Source organism: Callospermophilus lateralis, chromosome 6 (assembly GCF_048772815.1).
Source record: "Callospermophilus lateralis isolate mCalLat2 chromosome 6, mCalLat2.hap1, whole genome shotgun sequence".
Classification (NCBI taxonomy): Eukaryota; Metazoa; Chordata; class Mammalia; order Rodentia; family Sciuridae; genus Callospermophilus; species Callospermophilus lateralis.
In genome coordinates, this window is record NC_135310.1 from 72,466,097 (window position 1) to 72,481,940 (window position 15,844).

The following is a 15,844-nucleotide window of genomic DNA, read 5'->3' on the forward strand; positions in this document are numbered from 1 at the left end:
CGCTAAGCATTTTTAGACAAGTTTGGAAAAATTAATTATGTTCTTCATCTTTTAAAAAAAAACTTAATATTCTAAGCATTTGCCTTTTTGTCAAAGATAATAAATTTGATTAAGCTTATATAAATTACACTGTACTGAACTGTATAATAACTAAAAACACATGGAGAGTGGAGTTAGCCTTACACATTGTATCATTTCCAAATTTAAACCCAATGCCAAGCATATAAGCTTGTTTTAGAGAATTTCTACTCTTTTTAAAGCTGCTATTCATAAAAAGGTCAGGGGGCTGTCTTTAAAAAATAAACCTGTAATCACTACAAACTGTCACTGTAAATGACCAAAATCATGATGGAAAACCAGAGGCTAAGACTTGCATGCAGAAGCTCAAAGAGTTAGAATGAAACAGTAGATGGAAGCATTCAAAGGCAGGGGCCAAGACCTGTCCCAATCCCTCAACTGAAACAACCTATTTGACTTTTGGTAGTCGTAACCTTGGCCATCTGAGCATTTCTTAATCCACAGTGACTCTTAGCCATGAGCTCACTGTTTCCAAAATAGTAGAAAACCACCATGAAGCCACGGGTCTTAAGTTACCATCTGAATCTTGCTGGGGAAGTTTCTAGGACACCACTATTTATTCTCCATAGCAGTGGCTTTCAACCGCTTTGCTTCCCCTGCCCACAAAAGCCATGCAATGCAAAAAGAATGGCATCACGTCACCAGTGGTTTCCCTCCAGGGGAGTTGGGACGTTGCAAACTTAAGGAACTTATCAAAATTCCAGGTTGCCTCCTCCCTCAGCATTTGTTTCTATTCTCCCTACCCTGTGACCATCAATTGATAAACACTGCTACAAAACTTGAAATTTAAAAGTGAAAAGCCCTAACTGGTCAAGTCTATATTGTAAGCCTGCAGGCTTATTGAAAATGGAATGGTGCCTGCCAAAAGAGAGACTTAGACAACTCTGAACTTCAGGCAGTGGGCCAAGTGTAAGCTGTACACATAACACTTATGAGGGGCACATGCAAACTTTAGTGCTCACAGGGCTTTAGAAGTCAAATACTTCATCTTCACACTAACTCCATAAAGAAAGTGTTATTGGCCTCACTTAAGAAATCATAAAACTAAGGTGCAGAGCAGCAGTCTATCCAAAGTCTCCAAGCTAGGAAGTAGCAAAGTGAAGGATCATATCCAATCTAAGCAGGCATATCCAATCTGTATCAAATCACATCCCATTCCCAGGACTGCTTCTATTTCTATGGTAAAGAGGAAACAAATTGGAGTTCCAGGGTTATGAGACAAGCATTTCTCATGGGTAACACTGATCTTGGCCCTGCCCCAACTTATTCCCAGGTCCCACCATGTGTGTACACATGAAACTGATTTAGAAGTCAAAAACTTTTATTTTATTGCTCATAGCTCACCATAGGATAAAGTAAAACATCTCAAGAGCATACAGAGCTCCACAATCCCATCTGAACACATACTTTGCAAGCTTCTCTCCCACTGTTCCTTAACTGACTATGATTTCTAGTTCTGCCAAACTGATCTACTCCCTCTTCCTCTAGCAAAATCTAATCTGACCAACCCTCTCTGGACTTACCTCTCCTTTATCAGAATTAAAAAAAAAAAATCCCACATGACCTATTCACTTGACATCTATTTTAGAATGCCCCAAATTTCTGTGACAACAGTATATTATCTCTATAGATTGGGTCATAGCTGTGAACAGTTGAGATATTTTTCTGGTTCAAAGCCCTCACATTATAGAAAAGGTGAGCCAATTATCTCACGGTGGATAGATAAATTATATAGTAATAATGTTTATGTATCCAGGCACCATGGTACATGCCTGTAATCCCAGTGACCAATTTAGCAAGATTCTGAACAATGTAGAGATAGCCTGTCTCAAAAAATAAAAAGAAATGGGGATATGGTTCTGTGGTTAAGAACCCCTGGGTTCAATCCACAATAAAAAAAAAATTTAAATTATTTAAACTTAATTAATATTTCTTTGAATAGTCTGGATAAAGGAGTTATCTATATTAGTTATCAGCTCTACATTAATTACGCCACTATCTAAAAACTGGCAATGAAAGAAACAACTTATAGCAGACTTGGACTTGGAATCCAATCTCCCTGATTCCTTCTTTGAATCCAAGTCCATGGTAATCATGAGTATATCCCATAGCAGACCAATAGCCCAGAACCTGTAAACAGCAGGTATTTCACTGATTATTTAATTATAGTTTACTTATGTATTTCAAACAGCATCCATCCAAATAAAATATAATGTGTAATATATATATATATATATACCATATATTTATATCATATGTCATTTATATCATGTGTGTGCATATATATGATACATGCAGAGATTATCAAGATAGTAATATTTTATAGAAAATATTCATCTTTGCTTCCTCCCTTTATCTTATACTTTATATCCAAGTGCTTTTTATCTTATCTCCAAAATCCATCTGTTTCTATCTTCTCCAAATCCACAATCCCATCCTGGGCCATTATCATCTCTTACCTGAACTACTGCAAAAACTTCCCAAGTGATCTCCCTCTTTTCATCTTCCCTCAGCCCCCATTTAATCATTTTTCCACACAAGCACATCATCCACCTACCAACATTCTACGATTTCTCATTTCACTTAGAATAAGATCCAAACCCATTACCATCATAAGAATCTGCCCCTACATTCTTTCACACTTCATTCTCTGCCCACTCACTGACTGGTTTTCTTTCTGTGCCTCAAGCAAACGGGGCTCACGCTTGCTCCAGAGCCCTTCATATCCTGTTCTCCTGTCTAGAAGAGTTCCCTCCTCCACTCCTTTTACTGTCTTGTTAGATTTTATGTACCAACTAAAATGTTCCTCCTTGGAGAAGCCAACCTTCAGAAATCAGCCTCCATATCACCACCGTCCCATCATTCCCCTTAGCATTCTTCTTCCCGCACTCCCCTTAGCACAACATGTACTTATTTAGGACCATTGTTTGATGCCTACGTCTCCTCCACTCCATCCCAGACAGCAAACAAATGGAGGAAAGGATCATGCCTATCTTATTCTCCCCTACCTGACATCAGGGATGGCCTGGAAATATTCATTACATTTCTGTTTAATGAATAAATGCCCTCAAAAACTCATACCCCCACACATGACTACATCTGAGAGACTATCATAAATAAGAAAGTCTTTTACTTCGAAATATAATTTATTAGATTGTGTAAGTCATACTGAGCCTTTTTCTTCTTTTACAGAGAAATGTGGTAAAATAGTATATCTGGATTTCCATAAGACTTTGGCTACTTCCCTGGTCACATCCTCAGAGGAAGAAAGTGTTAAGTCAGAGTTATCATTGTTCCCAAATTACTGAAGCCCCCAGATATCTGATTCAGTGACTGGGACGGCCCTAGGAATTACTTACAAGATATATTCCAGATAATCTTTGTCATCAAAGAAGTTTGGAAAATATTGGTCTAGGTTGGTTATTCCCAACCTTGGCTATACATTAAAATCGCCTGGGGAGCTTTTATAAATACTAATGCCTGTGTCCCACCCCATAGATTCTAATCTAGTTGGACTAGAATGAGGACCAGGCATGACGATTTCTAAAAGTTCTTCAGCTGACTCTAACATGTAGCAAAGGTAAAAGTCACTGTGCCCGTTGACAGCATGGTAAGATAGATTTGTAATTAAACAACTCTACCAAAGAGGATATCAACTAACAGATTAATACCAACCTGTAGGGAAGTTCCTTCTCATGGTAACTACAGATTTTCATGTCGGGCCTTTCCTAATCAAGATGTACCAGGTACTTCAGCAGAGGTAAAGAGGCATGCCTAATAGTTTCTCTATTTCATAAAATTGAAAAGAATTACAAAAAGTTTGAAGAACAAAATTAAAAACTGAAATAGTCTGGAGCCACAGGAAAACGAGTGTTCCAGAAAAGTAACTGCATAAAGTCAGAATGAGATGACACTGCACACAGTAACTGCATGAAGTCAGAATGAGATGACACTGCTCAGCAGCAGAATAATTTAAAAAGAACTTAAGGACTTATCTGGCACTAAGCGCCATAGATTTCAATAGTATAATATGGCTACCAAGAATTGTGTTTTTCATTAAGGGCAATATGATATATAGAATGATTATTTGTTATATAATATTTTTAGCAATATGACATTGAGCATAAATATATTCAATACTGAAATCAGGGGCATCAGAGATTTTACAAAAGAAGATATGATAAATGGATCACAGATTTGCAGAGGGGAGCAAAGCAGGTGGCCTGCAGAAGAAGAAATAGGGACAAAAGAAGGATTTTGTCTCACAAATGTCTGGAGGATCTCATATGGAATATGAATTAGACTTAGACACCAACAGACAGAAGTGATAGAAGACAGGCTCAACAGGAACAGGAACTTGCTAATAGAAATGTCTGGAGGTAATACGAGTCACCTTGGAAAGCCAAGTACTTCCTCACTGAGAGTCTTGGGCCTATAAGGAAGGAGCCACCAGTGGTCCTGTCTTTCCATGTGATCCTTTCTGATCCATTTGTTATTACAGTTGTAAGGCAGATAGTTGATGAGAAAAGTTAGCAAATACCAATCACAATATCAGACTTGCTTATGTTGGACAAGTAGTAGCTTGCCAAGGTTCATCTTTTTTTTAAGTAGTAACCCTCCCCATTTGTTGTTTTTCTTAGCTCAATTCATTTTTTTTTCCAGTGCAAGCCTAATGGTTTCCCATTTCTTTGTCCTGTCTAGTTTTGGCTGCCAAAAAAGGGAAAGATTCATAAGTCAGTCTTTGATTTCTAACAATGCTCAGTAATTTAGTGCAGGTAGTTGTAGAATTCTTACTTTTTTCAAAATGCTTGCTCTCAAATAGATTTCTCCTTTTCCCTAGTGCCAACAAAAATGCTATCAACATAATACAGAAATCTAAGTCCTGCTGACATTGTAATCCTACATTTATTCCTAGTTCTGTCTAAATTCTGCTTAAATTTCAGCCTTCCCATCCACCATTTTTCTCCCTTTCCCTTCTTGACATGGAGAGATTATTCTGTCAACGCAGAAATAGTTTTTATTTTTAAAAATGGCTTCCCTCCTCTTTTACCTGCATTTTCACTGTTCCTGGTGCAAAATCAAACAAATACACATATAATTTATCCAGATCAATATATTAAAGACTGGAAAAATTCATATTTATATGAGACATTTTTTAATAGGCCCACTTTGTCAAGCATGCTCTGACCTTGAAACATATCATCAAAATTACAGCATTCTGGAGTGCTTAGTAAGTCCAGCTAAAAAAATCCATGTATTGAGAATCTGTAAGCAGCAAGCTTATTACTGACCCTGGATGGAGTAGAGAGCCAAGTCTGACCCTGTCTTCACCCTGATAGAACTCAATCTCTAGGAGAGAAGAACATGAATCAAACAATCACCCAAATAAGTGTGAAATGAAAATATGATCAGTGCAACAAAAAAACAGCAATGTGGAGTTTTTACAGCAGAAGAATTAAATGAGATCAGGAAGGTTTGGGGAAAATAAACAGTTAATGTAGCTAAAAGCAGTATTATGTTGATAGCATTTCAGTATCTCCAACAACATCAAAACAACAAATCCAAGGGAGACATTTTACAAATTTCTAGAGGTAACATGGGCCATCTTGGAAAGCCATGTATTCCCATAACTGAAAGTCTTGTCTCTGGAGCCAACCATGAAATTGCCATCCCTGTCGCTGGTGGCATATTGAACTTTCTTCTTCTTATCTTGTGGCACATCTGACATGGAGGATGTCTTGGGTTTTCTTACAATTGATGCTATACTCCAAAGCTCCAACATCATGTTCTTTATTCCCACCACTATCACCCTATCTCATCTTCCTGGTTTACTTCTAAATGTTTCTGCTATTCTCACCATCACCTGCCTGTCCTCCATCCTATTCTTCCATTGGGAGAGGCTTGCCAGACTTTTAGAGGCTCTCCAGCACTTTCTGAATAGACTTTCAACTCCCTAGCATGCACATGTGGGTCTTCAGCCTACTGTCACTCACAGGTAGGGGTCAATCCTTCCACACTTCCGCTCCCTTGTGCTTCACTCTGCTTGGGCTGCAGCATCCCCTCCACTGCTTAAAACTCATTCATTTTCTCTGATCTGCCTCAGGATCACCACTCTGGAAAGTCTTTCAGAATCTTCATCTGATTTAGACTACCCTCCTCTGCATTTCCACGACACTGCAGCCCCAATTTGTCATACTTCTCTGCTTTATTCCAAAATATTACATCCCTTAAAAGCAAGAAATGACTCTTTTACCTTGTATTCCCAATGCCAAATACATAATTTTTCACACACAAAAAAATTGTTGGAATCACAATAACTTATTATATGTTAGGCGCTTTGGGAATCTTCAATAATCATTTTTTTAAAATTTTTTAGTTGTAGATGGACACAATACCTTTATTTTATTTATTTTATATTTGTTTATATATTTATATGGTGCTGAGGATTGGACCCAATGACTTACACATGTAGGTGAACACTCTACCACCGAGCCATAATCCCAGCCCTCCCATAATCATTTTGAAAGAAGAAAATCACTTTTTATTTTTGGTTTGTGGAACCTCTATTTATTATTCTTAGCATAATGTAAAATAAAGACCCTGAAGATAAAAATACACAATTTGCATAAGTGAAGATACTATTAGTAAACAAACACTGTGAAAAATGTTCATCCAAGCTAGTAATCAAGAAATGCAAATTAAAGCAATGTTGGGAAACATTTTGTGCATTAGACTAGCCAAAAATATTTAATGATAAAACCTAAGGTTGATTAGAGTAAAATTGCTACATCTTTGATTGTTTCTGGCATTGCAAATTGGTACAACCTTTTTTGGAAAACAATTTGGCAATATTTATTTAGAATCCATGAAGATATTCATATCCTTTGACCCAGTAATTGGACCCTTGAGATTCTGCTTACTTGATCAGAGGATGTTTTTCCCAAAAATTCTACAGAAGTGCTACAAAATATTCAATGGTATATTATAGTAGTAGTGCCTTGAAAGCAGTCTAGTTATCCAAATGTCTCTAATATATATAAACATCAACTGAGATATTTGCAACTCACATAATAACTAATAAGGAATTCATTCCAAAAACAGGTTTTAAAAACTCATACAAATTAATAAGAGACAAAAGAGTAAAAAAATATTTGAACAGGTATGAAATGAGATATTTTATTTCAAAGATAAAATGACATAAATGTACAATAGACATTGAAAGATGTTTAACTTTACTAGTTTTCAGGAAAATCCAAATCTAAATCAAAATAAGCTATCATTGATACTCACCTAATTAGCAAAAGTGAAAAAAAACTGACAACAAAATTTTGATTGCTCCTAATTTATGACCCAAGAACTTTTCTCTTTAGAATATATCTAGCCTATAGAGCTTAGAACTACACTAGGAGATATGTATAAGAGTTCATAGCAGCATCTTTTCCTAAGAATAAAATACAAGAAATAGCCCAAATTTCCATTAAAAGTAAAACAGGTGAATGAATGATAGTACACTGCACAATGGAATACATCTGTAGAAATGAATAAACTACACTGTGCATACAACATAGAGGAATCTAGCATTAAAATGTTGAGTGCATGAACCAAGTCACAAGAAAGTGTACAAGTATCAGTCTATATAAAAAGTTTTCAAAAAACAAATACACAACTAAATATATCAGTTAATTACTGGCTACTTTATTGGTTAGGGACATACTATTGTGTAAATCTAGAATTAAAAGCAAGGAAAAGAAACAAAATTCCAAACAAATGCCTTTGCAGAAGGAAAGAGTAAGGGATTGGAAGGGAACACAAAGACTGTCAAGGTAAAGGAGAATTTGGTTTTCTTTAACTGGATGGGTAGCATATGAGAATTTATTCTTCTTTACATTCCAAGCATTTTTTTAAAACTCCTTTTATAGCTATTTAATATTTAATAAAAAGTATTTTTAAAAGAAGCAGATCACACAATATCAAAAAATGGTACAATATAACCTTGGGCCATCTTGGAAAGCCATGAAGTCCCATAACTGAAAGTCTTGTCTCTGGAGCCAACCATGAAATTGTCATCCCTGTCACTAGTGGTATAATGAACTTTCTTCTTCTTATCTCGTGGCACATCTGACTCAGATCTTGGGTTTTCTTACAATAGATGCTCTACTTCCAAAGCTCCACCATCATCAAGTAAGAACAGAGTATATACAGTCACATGAGGTATAGACAGTGAATTAATAGGACATCAGTGGTCTGATCTGGGAAATGGATACAGAGTAACTTCTATTTGATGGGAAAGATAGAATCTTCATTATGATTATGTATCCTTTTTCAGAAAAGAGACTTATAAACTTGCTATTTAAAAAAATAAGTAGATCCATGTGATGGGATTGAATTTAGATACATTTTGCTTGGGGTTTTTTTTTTTCCTCTGCATTTCCTTTTTGTCCCTTCTCCTTGATAGCCCCATCACTTCAATATCATTCAGTGTCTCAGAGGTCATTCATTGACTGGAGGACACAAAAGAAGGGAAAAAAGAGAGAAAAAAAAACTCTTGGCTTTGAATTTCAAAATAGGCTGTGGATGCCCCTAACAGAGGAAAATTTTGAAAGCTAGGGCTATTGATTTGCCAGACTGCACATTTTGGAACTCACTGAAGCAAGCTGGGCTTAAAATTTATGCAATTGATAATAGATGATAACGACAGTAGATGAAAAGCTGACTATACTTTAAAGAACCCAAATTTCCCTTGTATCCCTAAAAGGGGTACAAAATAGGGCAGGTGGAGCCTTTCAATTAGGACTAGGAAAACACAAAGTGATCTTCATGGACGTAACTCATGGCCAGAACAGACTCTGACATACCAGCAGATGCAAGCAGAAACCTACAATTAAAGATACAATGGACGAGTTACACCTCAGCAGATGCCAGAGGATGCACTCTGCCCATATGCCCCTTTCCTCCATTGCCTAAGCACAGAATAACACCATCTGAAACTATGTCACACTGAGGAGAAAGGACAGAGTGAACTAAATGAAAAATCATTTCAAAAGCGTGGATCTACCTAGAAGTGACTCCATAGGTTCCAACATAGGGCCCCTTAGTAACAACAGGACTTGGAATAGAAATAAATTAGTGATAAAAGAAATAATGGTACATTTGCCACACAGGGCTTGAGCAATATCAAATTCACTACAGCAATGCTTTTAATTCTGTTAAAAAGAAATGTGTGGGTTTGCATAAAAACACTTTTGAAAAACCAGTGGACTTTTTATTCATACTTTATGTGTTTCTATATGTGAACTAAAATATTTTACAATAAGCACATATTGCTTTTGAGACTGGACAAATTTTAATGCCAATTCAACTTTTGAAAAATAAAAAAGGTCTGTGTAGGTTCAATGTTATCACTATTTTATTCCCTCAATATTATCTATTCAGACCTGTATCCTTGTATTATAGGGTTTTGTGGGATTGATTGATACAGTTTGTTTGTTTTTACCTGCAGGGAGATTTCACTATTTAATGAAAATAAAACATTAAAAGAATACAAAAAAGATCTAAGCAGGAAATTCAAAATACCCGTATTTCCATCACCTCAAGAAAAATACAATAACCCTGGTGTAAATATCTCTCACAATGTCAGGTTTAGAGCACATATTTGGGAAAACAATCATCTTTTATTTTAGTATTAGAGATTATTTTCTTAGAGAAATTTCAAATGATTCAGAAAAACACATTATGTTTAAATCTGTAGAAAACCCCTTCTTATAAGTAAACATAATTTTTTTGGCATCAGTAACAAAATGATTGCTTGATGTTTTAATGTCGATCAATAGTTTACAAACTGGAAATGGATCAATTATTTGCAAAATGTTCAAAGATAGCAATCAACTAAGTATTGTTTATGGTTATAGAAGGACCCTTAATTATCAATACTTATGACCTGAATTATTCCCTATTTCCTCTGTAATATTTACTGAATTTTTCTGAGTCTTATATTTTTCAAATTATTTTATTATGGAATACCTCAGAATAGCATAACAAATCTTCATAGGCCATCAGGTTGCCTAAGTAATTATCAATTCAGGACCAATTTTGTTCTATCTACATCACTACTACAATCTGAATATTTCTCCCCAAAAAACTATAGGCTGAAATTCAAACCCCACAGTGATGCTATCAGTAGGTGAATCCTTTGGTAGATGATGAATGGAATGAGTGTCCTTACATAAGAGGCCCAGAAAGCTGCTTTGTCCTTTCCACCATTTAAGACATAGCAAGAAGGCACCCATTATTAACCACACAGAAAACAGGCCCTCACCAGACAGAATCTGCTGGGGTGTTGATTTCGAGCTTTCCAGTCTGTAGGACCATGAGAATATCAGTTTATGGCATTGTTACAGAAGTCCAGGTAATCTAAAACAATCCATTACCCTTCTATAACCATTAAGAATACTGGTAAAATTTTCAAAATAAACATTTTCAGAATTCTAGAAACTAACCAACAATAATCTCAGAAAGTTTTTATTAAGAAAATGACTTAATCTTAGTTAGAAAAATAATCTTGCAGAATTTTAATTTTCCCTTGTCACACACCCCTCTGCTCAGCTATGCAGTCACCTTGAAAACCAAAAGGTTCCGTACCACAGTGCTGTGAAAATCCTACCATGTAGCTGACACTTGAGGGGTAAGAAACATTTTGAAGTTCTCAAAAAAAGCACCATTCCCAGAGAATTTTTGCTACTTAATCTGTCCAGTAGCTCCGTAGATAAACACATTTCCACCATTTATCTTTATTTGACCTGAGCCACAGCTAATTCATGAAGAAATATGGACAGAGGCATGTACAAAAGGAGACAATGTGAAGACATAGGGAGAAAATGATCATCAACAAGCCAAGAAGTTAGGCTGGGAAAAGATCTTTCCTTCACGGTCTTCAAAAGGAACAACACTGTTGATACCTTGATCTCAAGTGTAAAGCATCCAGAACTGTGAGAAAATGTCTACCGTATAAGCTAACTAGTCTGTGACGCTTTCTTAAGATAGCTCTAACAAACTAATATAAACTGAAATGAAAAACTCACAAGTGGAGGTCAAGAATATATTTGAACTGGCTGAAGAAAAACTCAGCAAACTTGAAAATAGATCAATTAAGATGATCTAGTCTAGAGTACAAAAAAAAAGAACAAAGAAAAACGGACAGAACTTCAAATAACACCAACATATACATAATGAGAGTCTCAGAAGAAAAGAAGAGAGAAAAGGAAAGAGAGAATAGGTAAAAAAAAACCATGGCTGAAGAGTTCCAAAATTAGATAGGAAATACACAGTCAAAATGCTCAACAAACTCTAAGTGGGATAGACTCAGAGATCAACTCCTATATACATTAGAAGCATGCTATCAAAAGGTAAAAAACAAAGAGAAAAATCTTAAAAGTAGCAAGAGAAAGACAACTAAGGACATACTCAGAATTTTTAGAGTTAGAAGGCAGTGGGAAGGTATACACACAGCACTGAAGAAAAGGATTGTCAGACGATACTTCTATATCCAGCAAATGATTCTTTTAGAATAGAGGAAAAAATTAAGAAATCCCAAGGGGTAGAAAACTAACAATGCATTGCTAGCTGTTTTGTCAAATAAAAAATATTAAAAGGAGTCCTTCAGGCTGAAATCAAGGAAGACTAGGCAATAACTCAAATCCACACAAAGGAATAAAGATTACAATAATGGTACTACCTATTAAATATAAAATACATCATAAGTGCAGTTTTGTTTATAATTCTCTTTCTCTCACATATGTTTCAACTGACAACTGCATAAACAAAACTTTTGTTGATGGGCTTGTTATGTATAAAACAGTAATTTGTATGGCAATAATTGCACAGAGGAGAGAATAGAGCTACACTAAAATAGAGTTTTGTTTGAAATTATGTTATTTGTCAACTTTTAAAATTTTTAATTGAAATGTTGACTATATTGCCCAATGCATATGATAACAAAATATCTCAAAATATAGTGAAAGAAGCAAAAGGAAGTAAAATAGCACACTGAGAAATATAAATTTAGCACAAAATGTGATCATGTAAGAAGAGGAAAACAAAAAGATAATAGACATACAATCAATAGCAAGATGACAAATGTAAATGCTACCTTACCATTAATTATATTAAATATAAAGGGATTAAATACTCCAATTAAAAGGCAGAGATTATCAAAATGAATGAGAAAGAAATGAAAAAACATGATCCAAGTAAATGCTGTATACAACATACACATTTTAATATCAAAAGCACATATAAGTCTGAAGAAAAATGGAAAGTATATATCACAAGAGAGTAACCAAAAAAGTTAGTAAAAGTGGTTATACTAATATCCAACAAAATAGGTTAGAACGAAATATTTTCTAGAGACAAATAGCTATAAAACAACATTGTTTTGTAAAATTTTATGGATAATTTGTACATGTGTGTGTGTGTGTGTGTGTGTGTGTGAGAGAGAGAGAGAGAGAGAGAGATATCAGGGGTAAAACCCAGAGGCGCTTGACTACTGAGCCACATCCTTAGCTCTTTTTTTATATTTCATTTAGAGATCTGAGCTTAGCACCTCACTAAATTGTTGAGGTTGGATTTGAACTCAGGATCCTTCTCAGCCTCTGGAGCCATTGTGATTACAAGTATACACCACTGCACCCAGCAAAAATCCATATTTTATAATGATAAAAAGAACAACCCAGGAGGAAAATATGACCATCATAAAACTGTATGTATCTAACAATGGAACTCTGAAATGTATGAAAAAAAAAACACTGACAGAATTGAAAGGAACCACAGGCAATTCAAAAATAATCACTGGGGGGCTGAGGTTGTGACTCAGCGGTAGAGCATCTGTCTAGCACATGTGAGGCCCTGGGTTCAATCCTCAGCACCACATAAAATATATAAATAAAATAAAGGTATTGTGTTCAACTACAACTAAAAAAAGATATATTTAAAATAAAAAATCATCATCATCATCATTAGAAATTCAAATATCCCCTCATGAATACAACAAGTAGGCAGAGATCAACTAGGAAACTGAAGACTTGACCAGTTATCCCAAACACACTTGTAAAAAACACTTCAGAATAAAACACCAGAATACACATTCTTCTCAAGTACACATTCTCCAGTATACACCATATGTAGAAAGTAAAACAAGCCTCAAACACTTACAAGGATTGAAATTCTACAAAATATGTTGTCTAGTACAATGAAATAAAATCAGAAATTTTTAAAAATCAGAAATCAATAAGAGAAAGGATTATTAAAATTTATAAATGTGTGGCAATTAAATATCAAACAGTTAATCAGTGGGCTAAAGAGGAAATCACACGGAAAAATAGAAAATACTATGACTTTAGACTAGGCAAGAGTTTTTTTTAGACAAGACACTAAAAGGATGTGTCAAAAGAAAACTAGATTAATTGAACATCAAAATTTTTTAATTTTATATTTCAAAGGACATCATAAAGAAAGAAAAAATGTGTTCATTCTGGAAGTATATATACAAAGATTGAAATCATACAGAGAAGATTAGCATGGTTTGCATAAGGATGACATGCAAATTTATGAAGTGTTCCATATGAAAAAAAAAGAGAGAAGTCTGCACAAAGGATGGTACTAAAACAAAATATACTCAAATTATATATATATATGTGTGTTATGTGTGTGTGTGTGTGTGTGTGTGTGTGTGTGTGATATAAGGATTTGTATCCAAAAATTAATTATAACAACTATTTCCAGTCAACAAACATACCAAAAAAAAAAAAAAAAAAAGACGACCCAATTAAAAATGGGCAAAGGACTTAAGTGGACATTTTCCCAATGCTCTACAAGTTGCCAATAGGCACATGAAAAGATCCTCAGAATCATTAGTCATTAGAGAAATAAAATCAAAACATTAATGTGATTGCCACTTCACACCCACTAACACAGCTAAAATAAGAAAGCCAGAGTATAACAATGAGTAGAGGAAAAAACAATGAAGACAAGGAGAAACTGGAAACTCACTGCTGGTGAGATTGTGAAATGGAGGAGCTGCTGTGAAAAAGTTCAGTAGTTTCACAAAATATTAAACATAGAGTTATTATTATATGAATCTAGAAATTCTACTCCTAGGTATACAGTCAATACAAATGAAAACATTTGTCCACACAAAATCTCATACATGGATATTCATATACAAATTATTCATAATAACCCTAAATGTCCAACAATCAATGAATACATAAATAAAAAGTAGTATAAACACAGTGGAATACTATTTGACCATTAAAAAGCAATGAAGTACTGGTACATACTACACCATGGATAAGCCTTAAGAGAATTATTAAATGAGAGATGTCAGTAGGAAAAGACCACATGTTATATGATTCCACTGATATTAAATGTCCAAAATGCAAATACATAGAAATTGAAAGTAAATTGTTAAAAAAAAAAAAAGAAAGAAAGTAAATTGGCATTGGCAGGGGATGAAGATGTGGAAGAGGAAGAAGGAAAATAACTGTTAATGGCATACGATTCCTTTTTACATGACGAAAAATGTTCTAAAATTGAGGTTATGATAATCATTGTACAATTCTGTGAATATGCTAAAAAATCGTTGAATTGTACAATTTAAAAGCATGCATTTTATGGTATGCAAATTATATCTCAATAAAGATGCTATTTTAAAAAATGCAGCAGCAATATTATATAGTTAATGCTTCAAAACTGGGAACAACCCAAATGACCACCAAAAAAGTAGAATAGATAAAGGCAACAACATGAGTGTTTCAATATATATAAGCAGAAGAAGCCCATTATAAGAATACATAGCATGGTGTAAGGAGTCATAAGAGTGAGTGCAGCAGAGCATGAGGGGGGCTTCCAGGGAACGGGTCGTATTTATTTCTTTATCTGGGTACTGGGTGCTGATTACATGAACGTGTTTGCTTTGTAAGAAACAAACTCTTCAAGCTGCGCCCTTCTGTTATGATTCATGCACTTTCCTATGCATATTGTATTTTCAACAAGTTTCTCTTCAAAAAGTAGTATTTCTCTTCTGTACTATTTTCTAAAGTAATCAACCAGAAAATATAACAAAAAGGAATTAGATACCATTATAATTATTTAATTATGTGTGATCATTTGCTTATTCTCTAGCTCAGTGGTTCTCAACTGGGGACAATTTTGCTATTCTGAGGACATTTGGCAACATCTGGAGATATTTCTGATTGTTGCAACTGGGAATGTGCTGCTGGCATCTAGTGGGTAGAGGCCAGAAATTCTGCTAAATATTCTACAATGCCCAGGGCAGCCCCACAACAAAAAATTATCTAATCTAAAATGCCAATAGTATCAAAAGCATGCTCTAGCTCATCCAATAGTTATAAATTCTAGATGTAAAAATATAAACCACATGATCCATCAGGAGCCTGATTATCTGGTTTATAGTTTTATATCTAGAACCCATCAGAGTACCTGGCACATAATAGGCTCTGGATAAAAAATTTGTTGAACTAACAAATGAATCTGTTTCTTTTACTCTGTATCTCTGGATAGATATACATATAAAGGAATATATACATAGATACATAGATAAATAGAGAGAGAGAGAGAGAGAGAGAGAGAGAGAGAGAGAAATATCACACACACACACACACACACACACACACACATCCATCTTATGTCTTGTACCTTATAGTTTTCTTGTTCTATTGGGCATAAATATACTTCATACTTTGAAAGAACC

The 15,844-nt window shown here is 34.8% G+C and overlaps 1 non-coding gene across 1 annotated transcript; it reads left to right on the top strand.

The window, feature by feature from the left end:
* The first annotated feature begins 13,594 nt into the window (after positions 1 to 13,594).
* On the top strand, positions 13,595 to 13,699 carry LOC143402639 (U6 spliceosomal RNA). The gene has a single exon (XR_013091721.2). It is a non-coding gene; the product is annotated as a U6 spliceosomal RNA (small nuclear RNA).
* Positions 13,700 to 15,844: the final 2,145 nt, after the last annotated feature.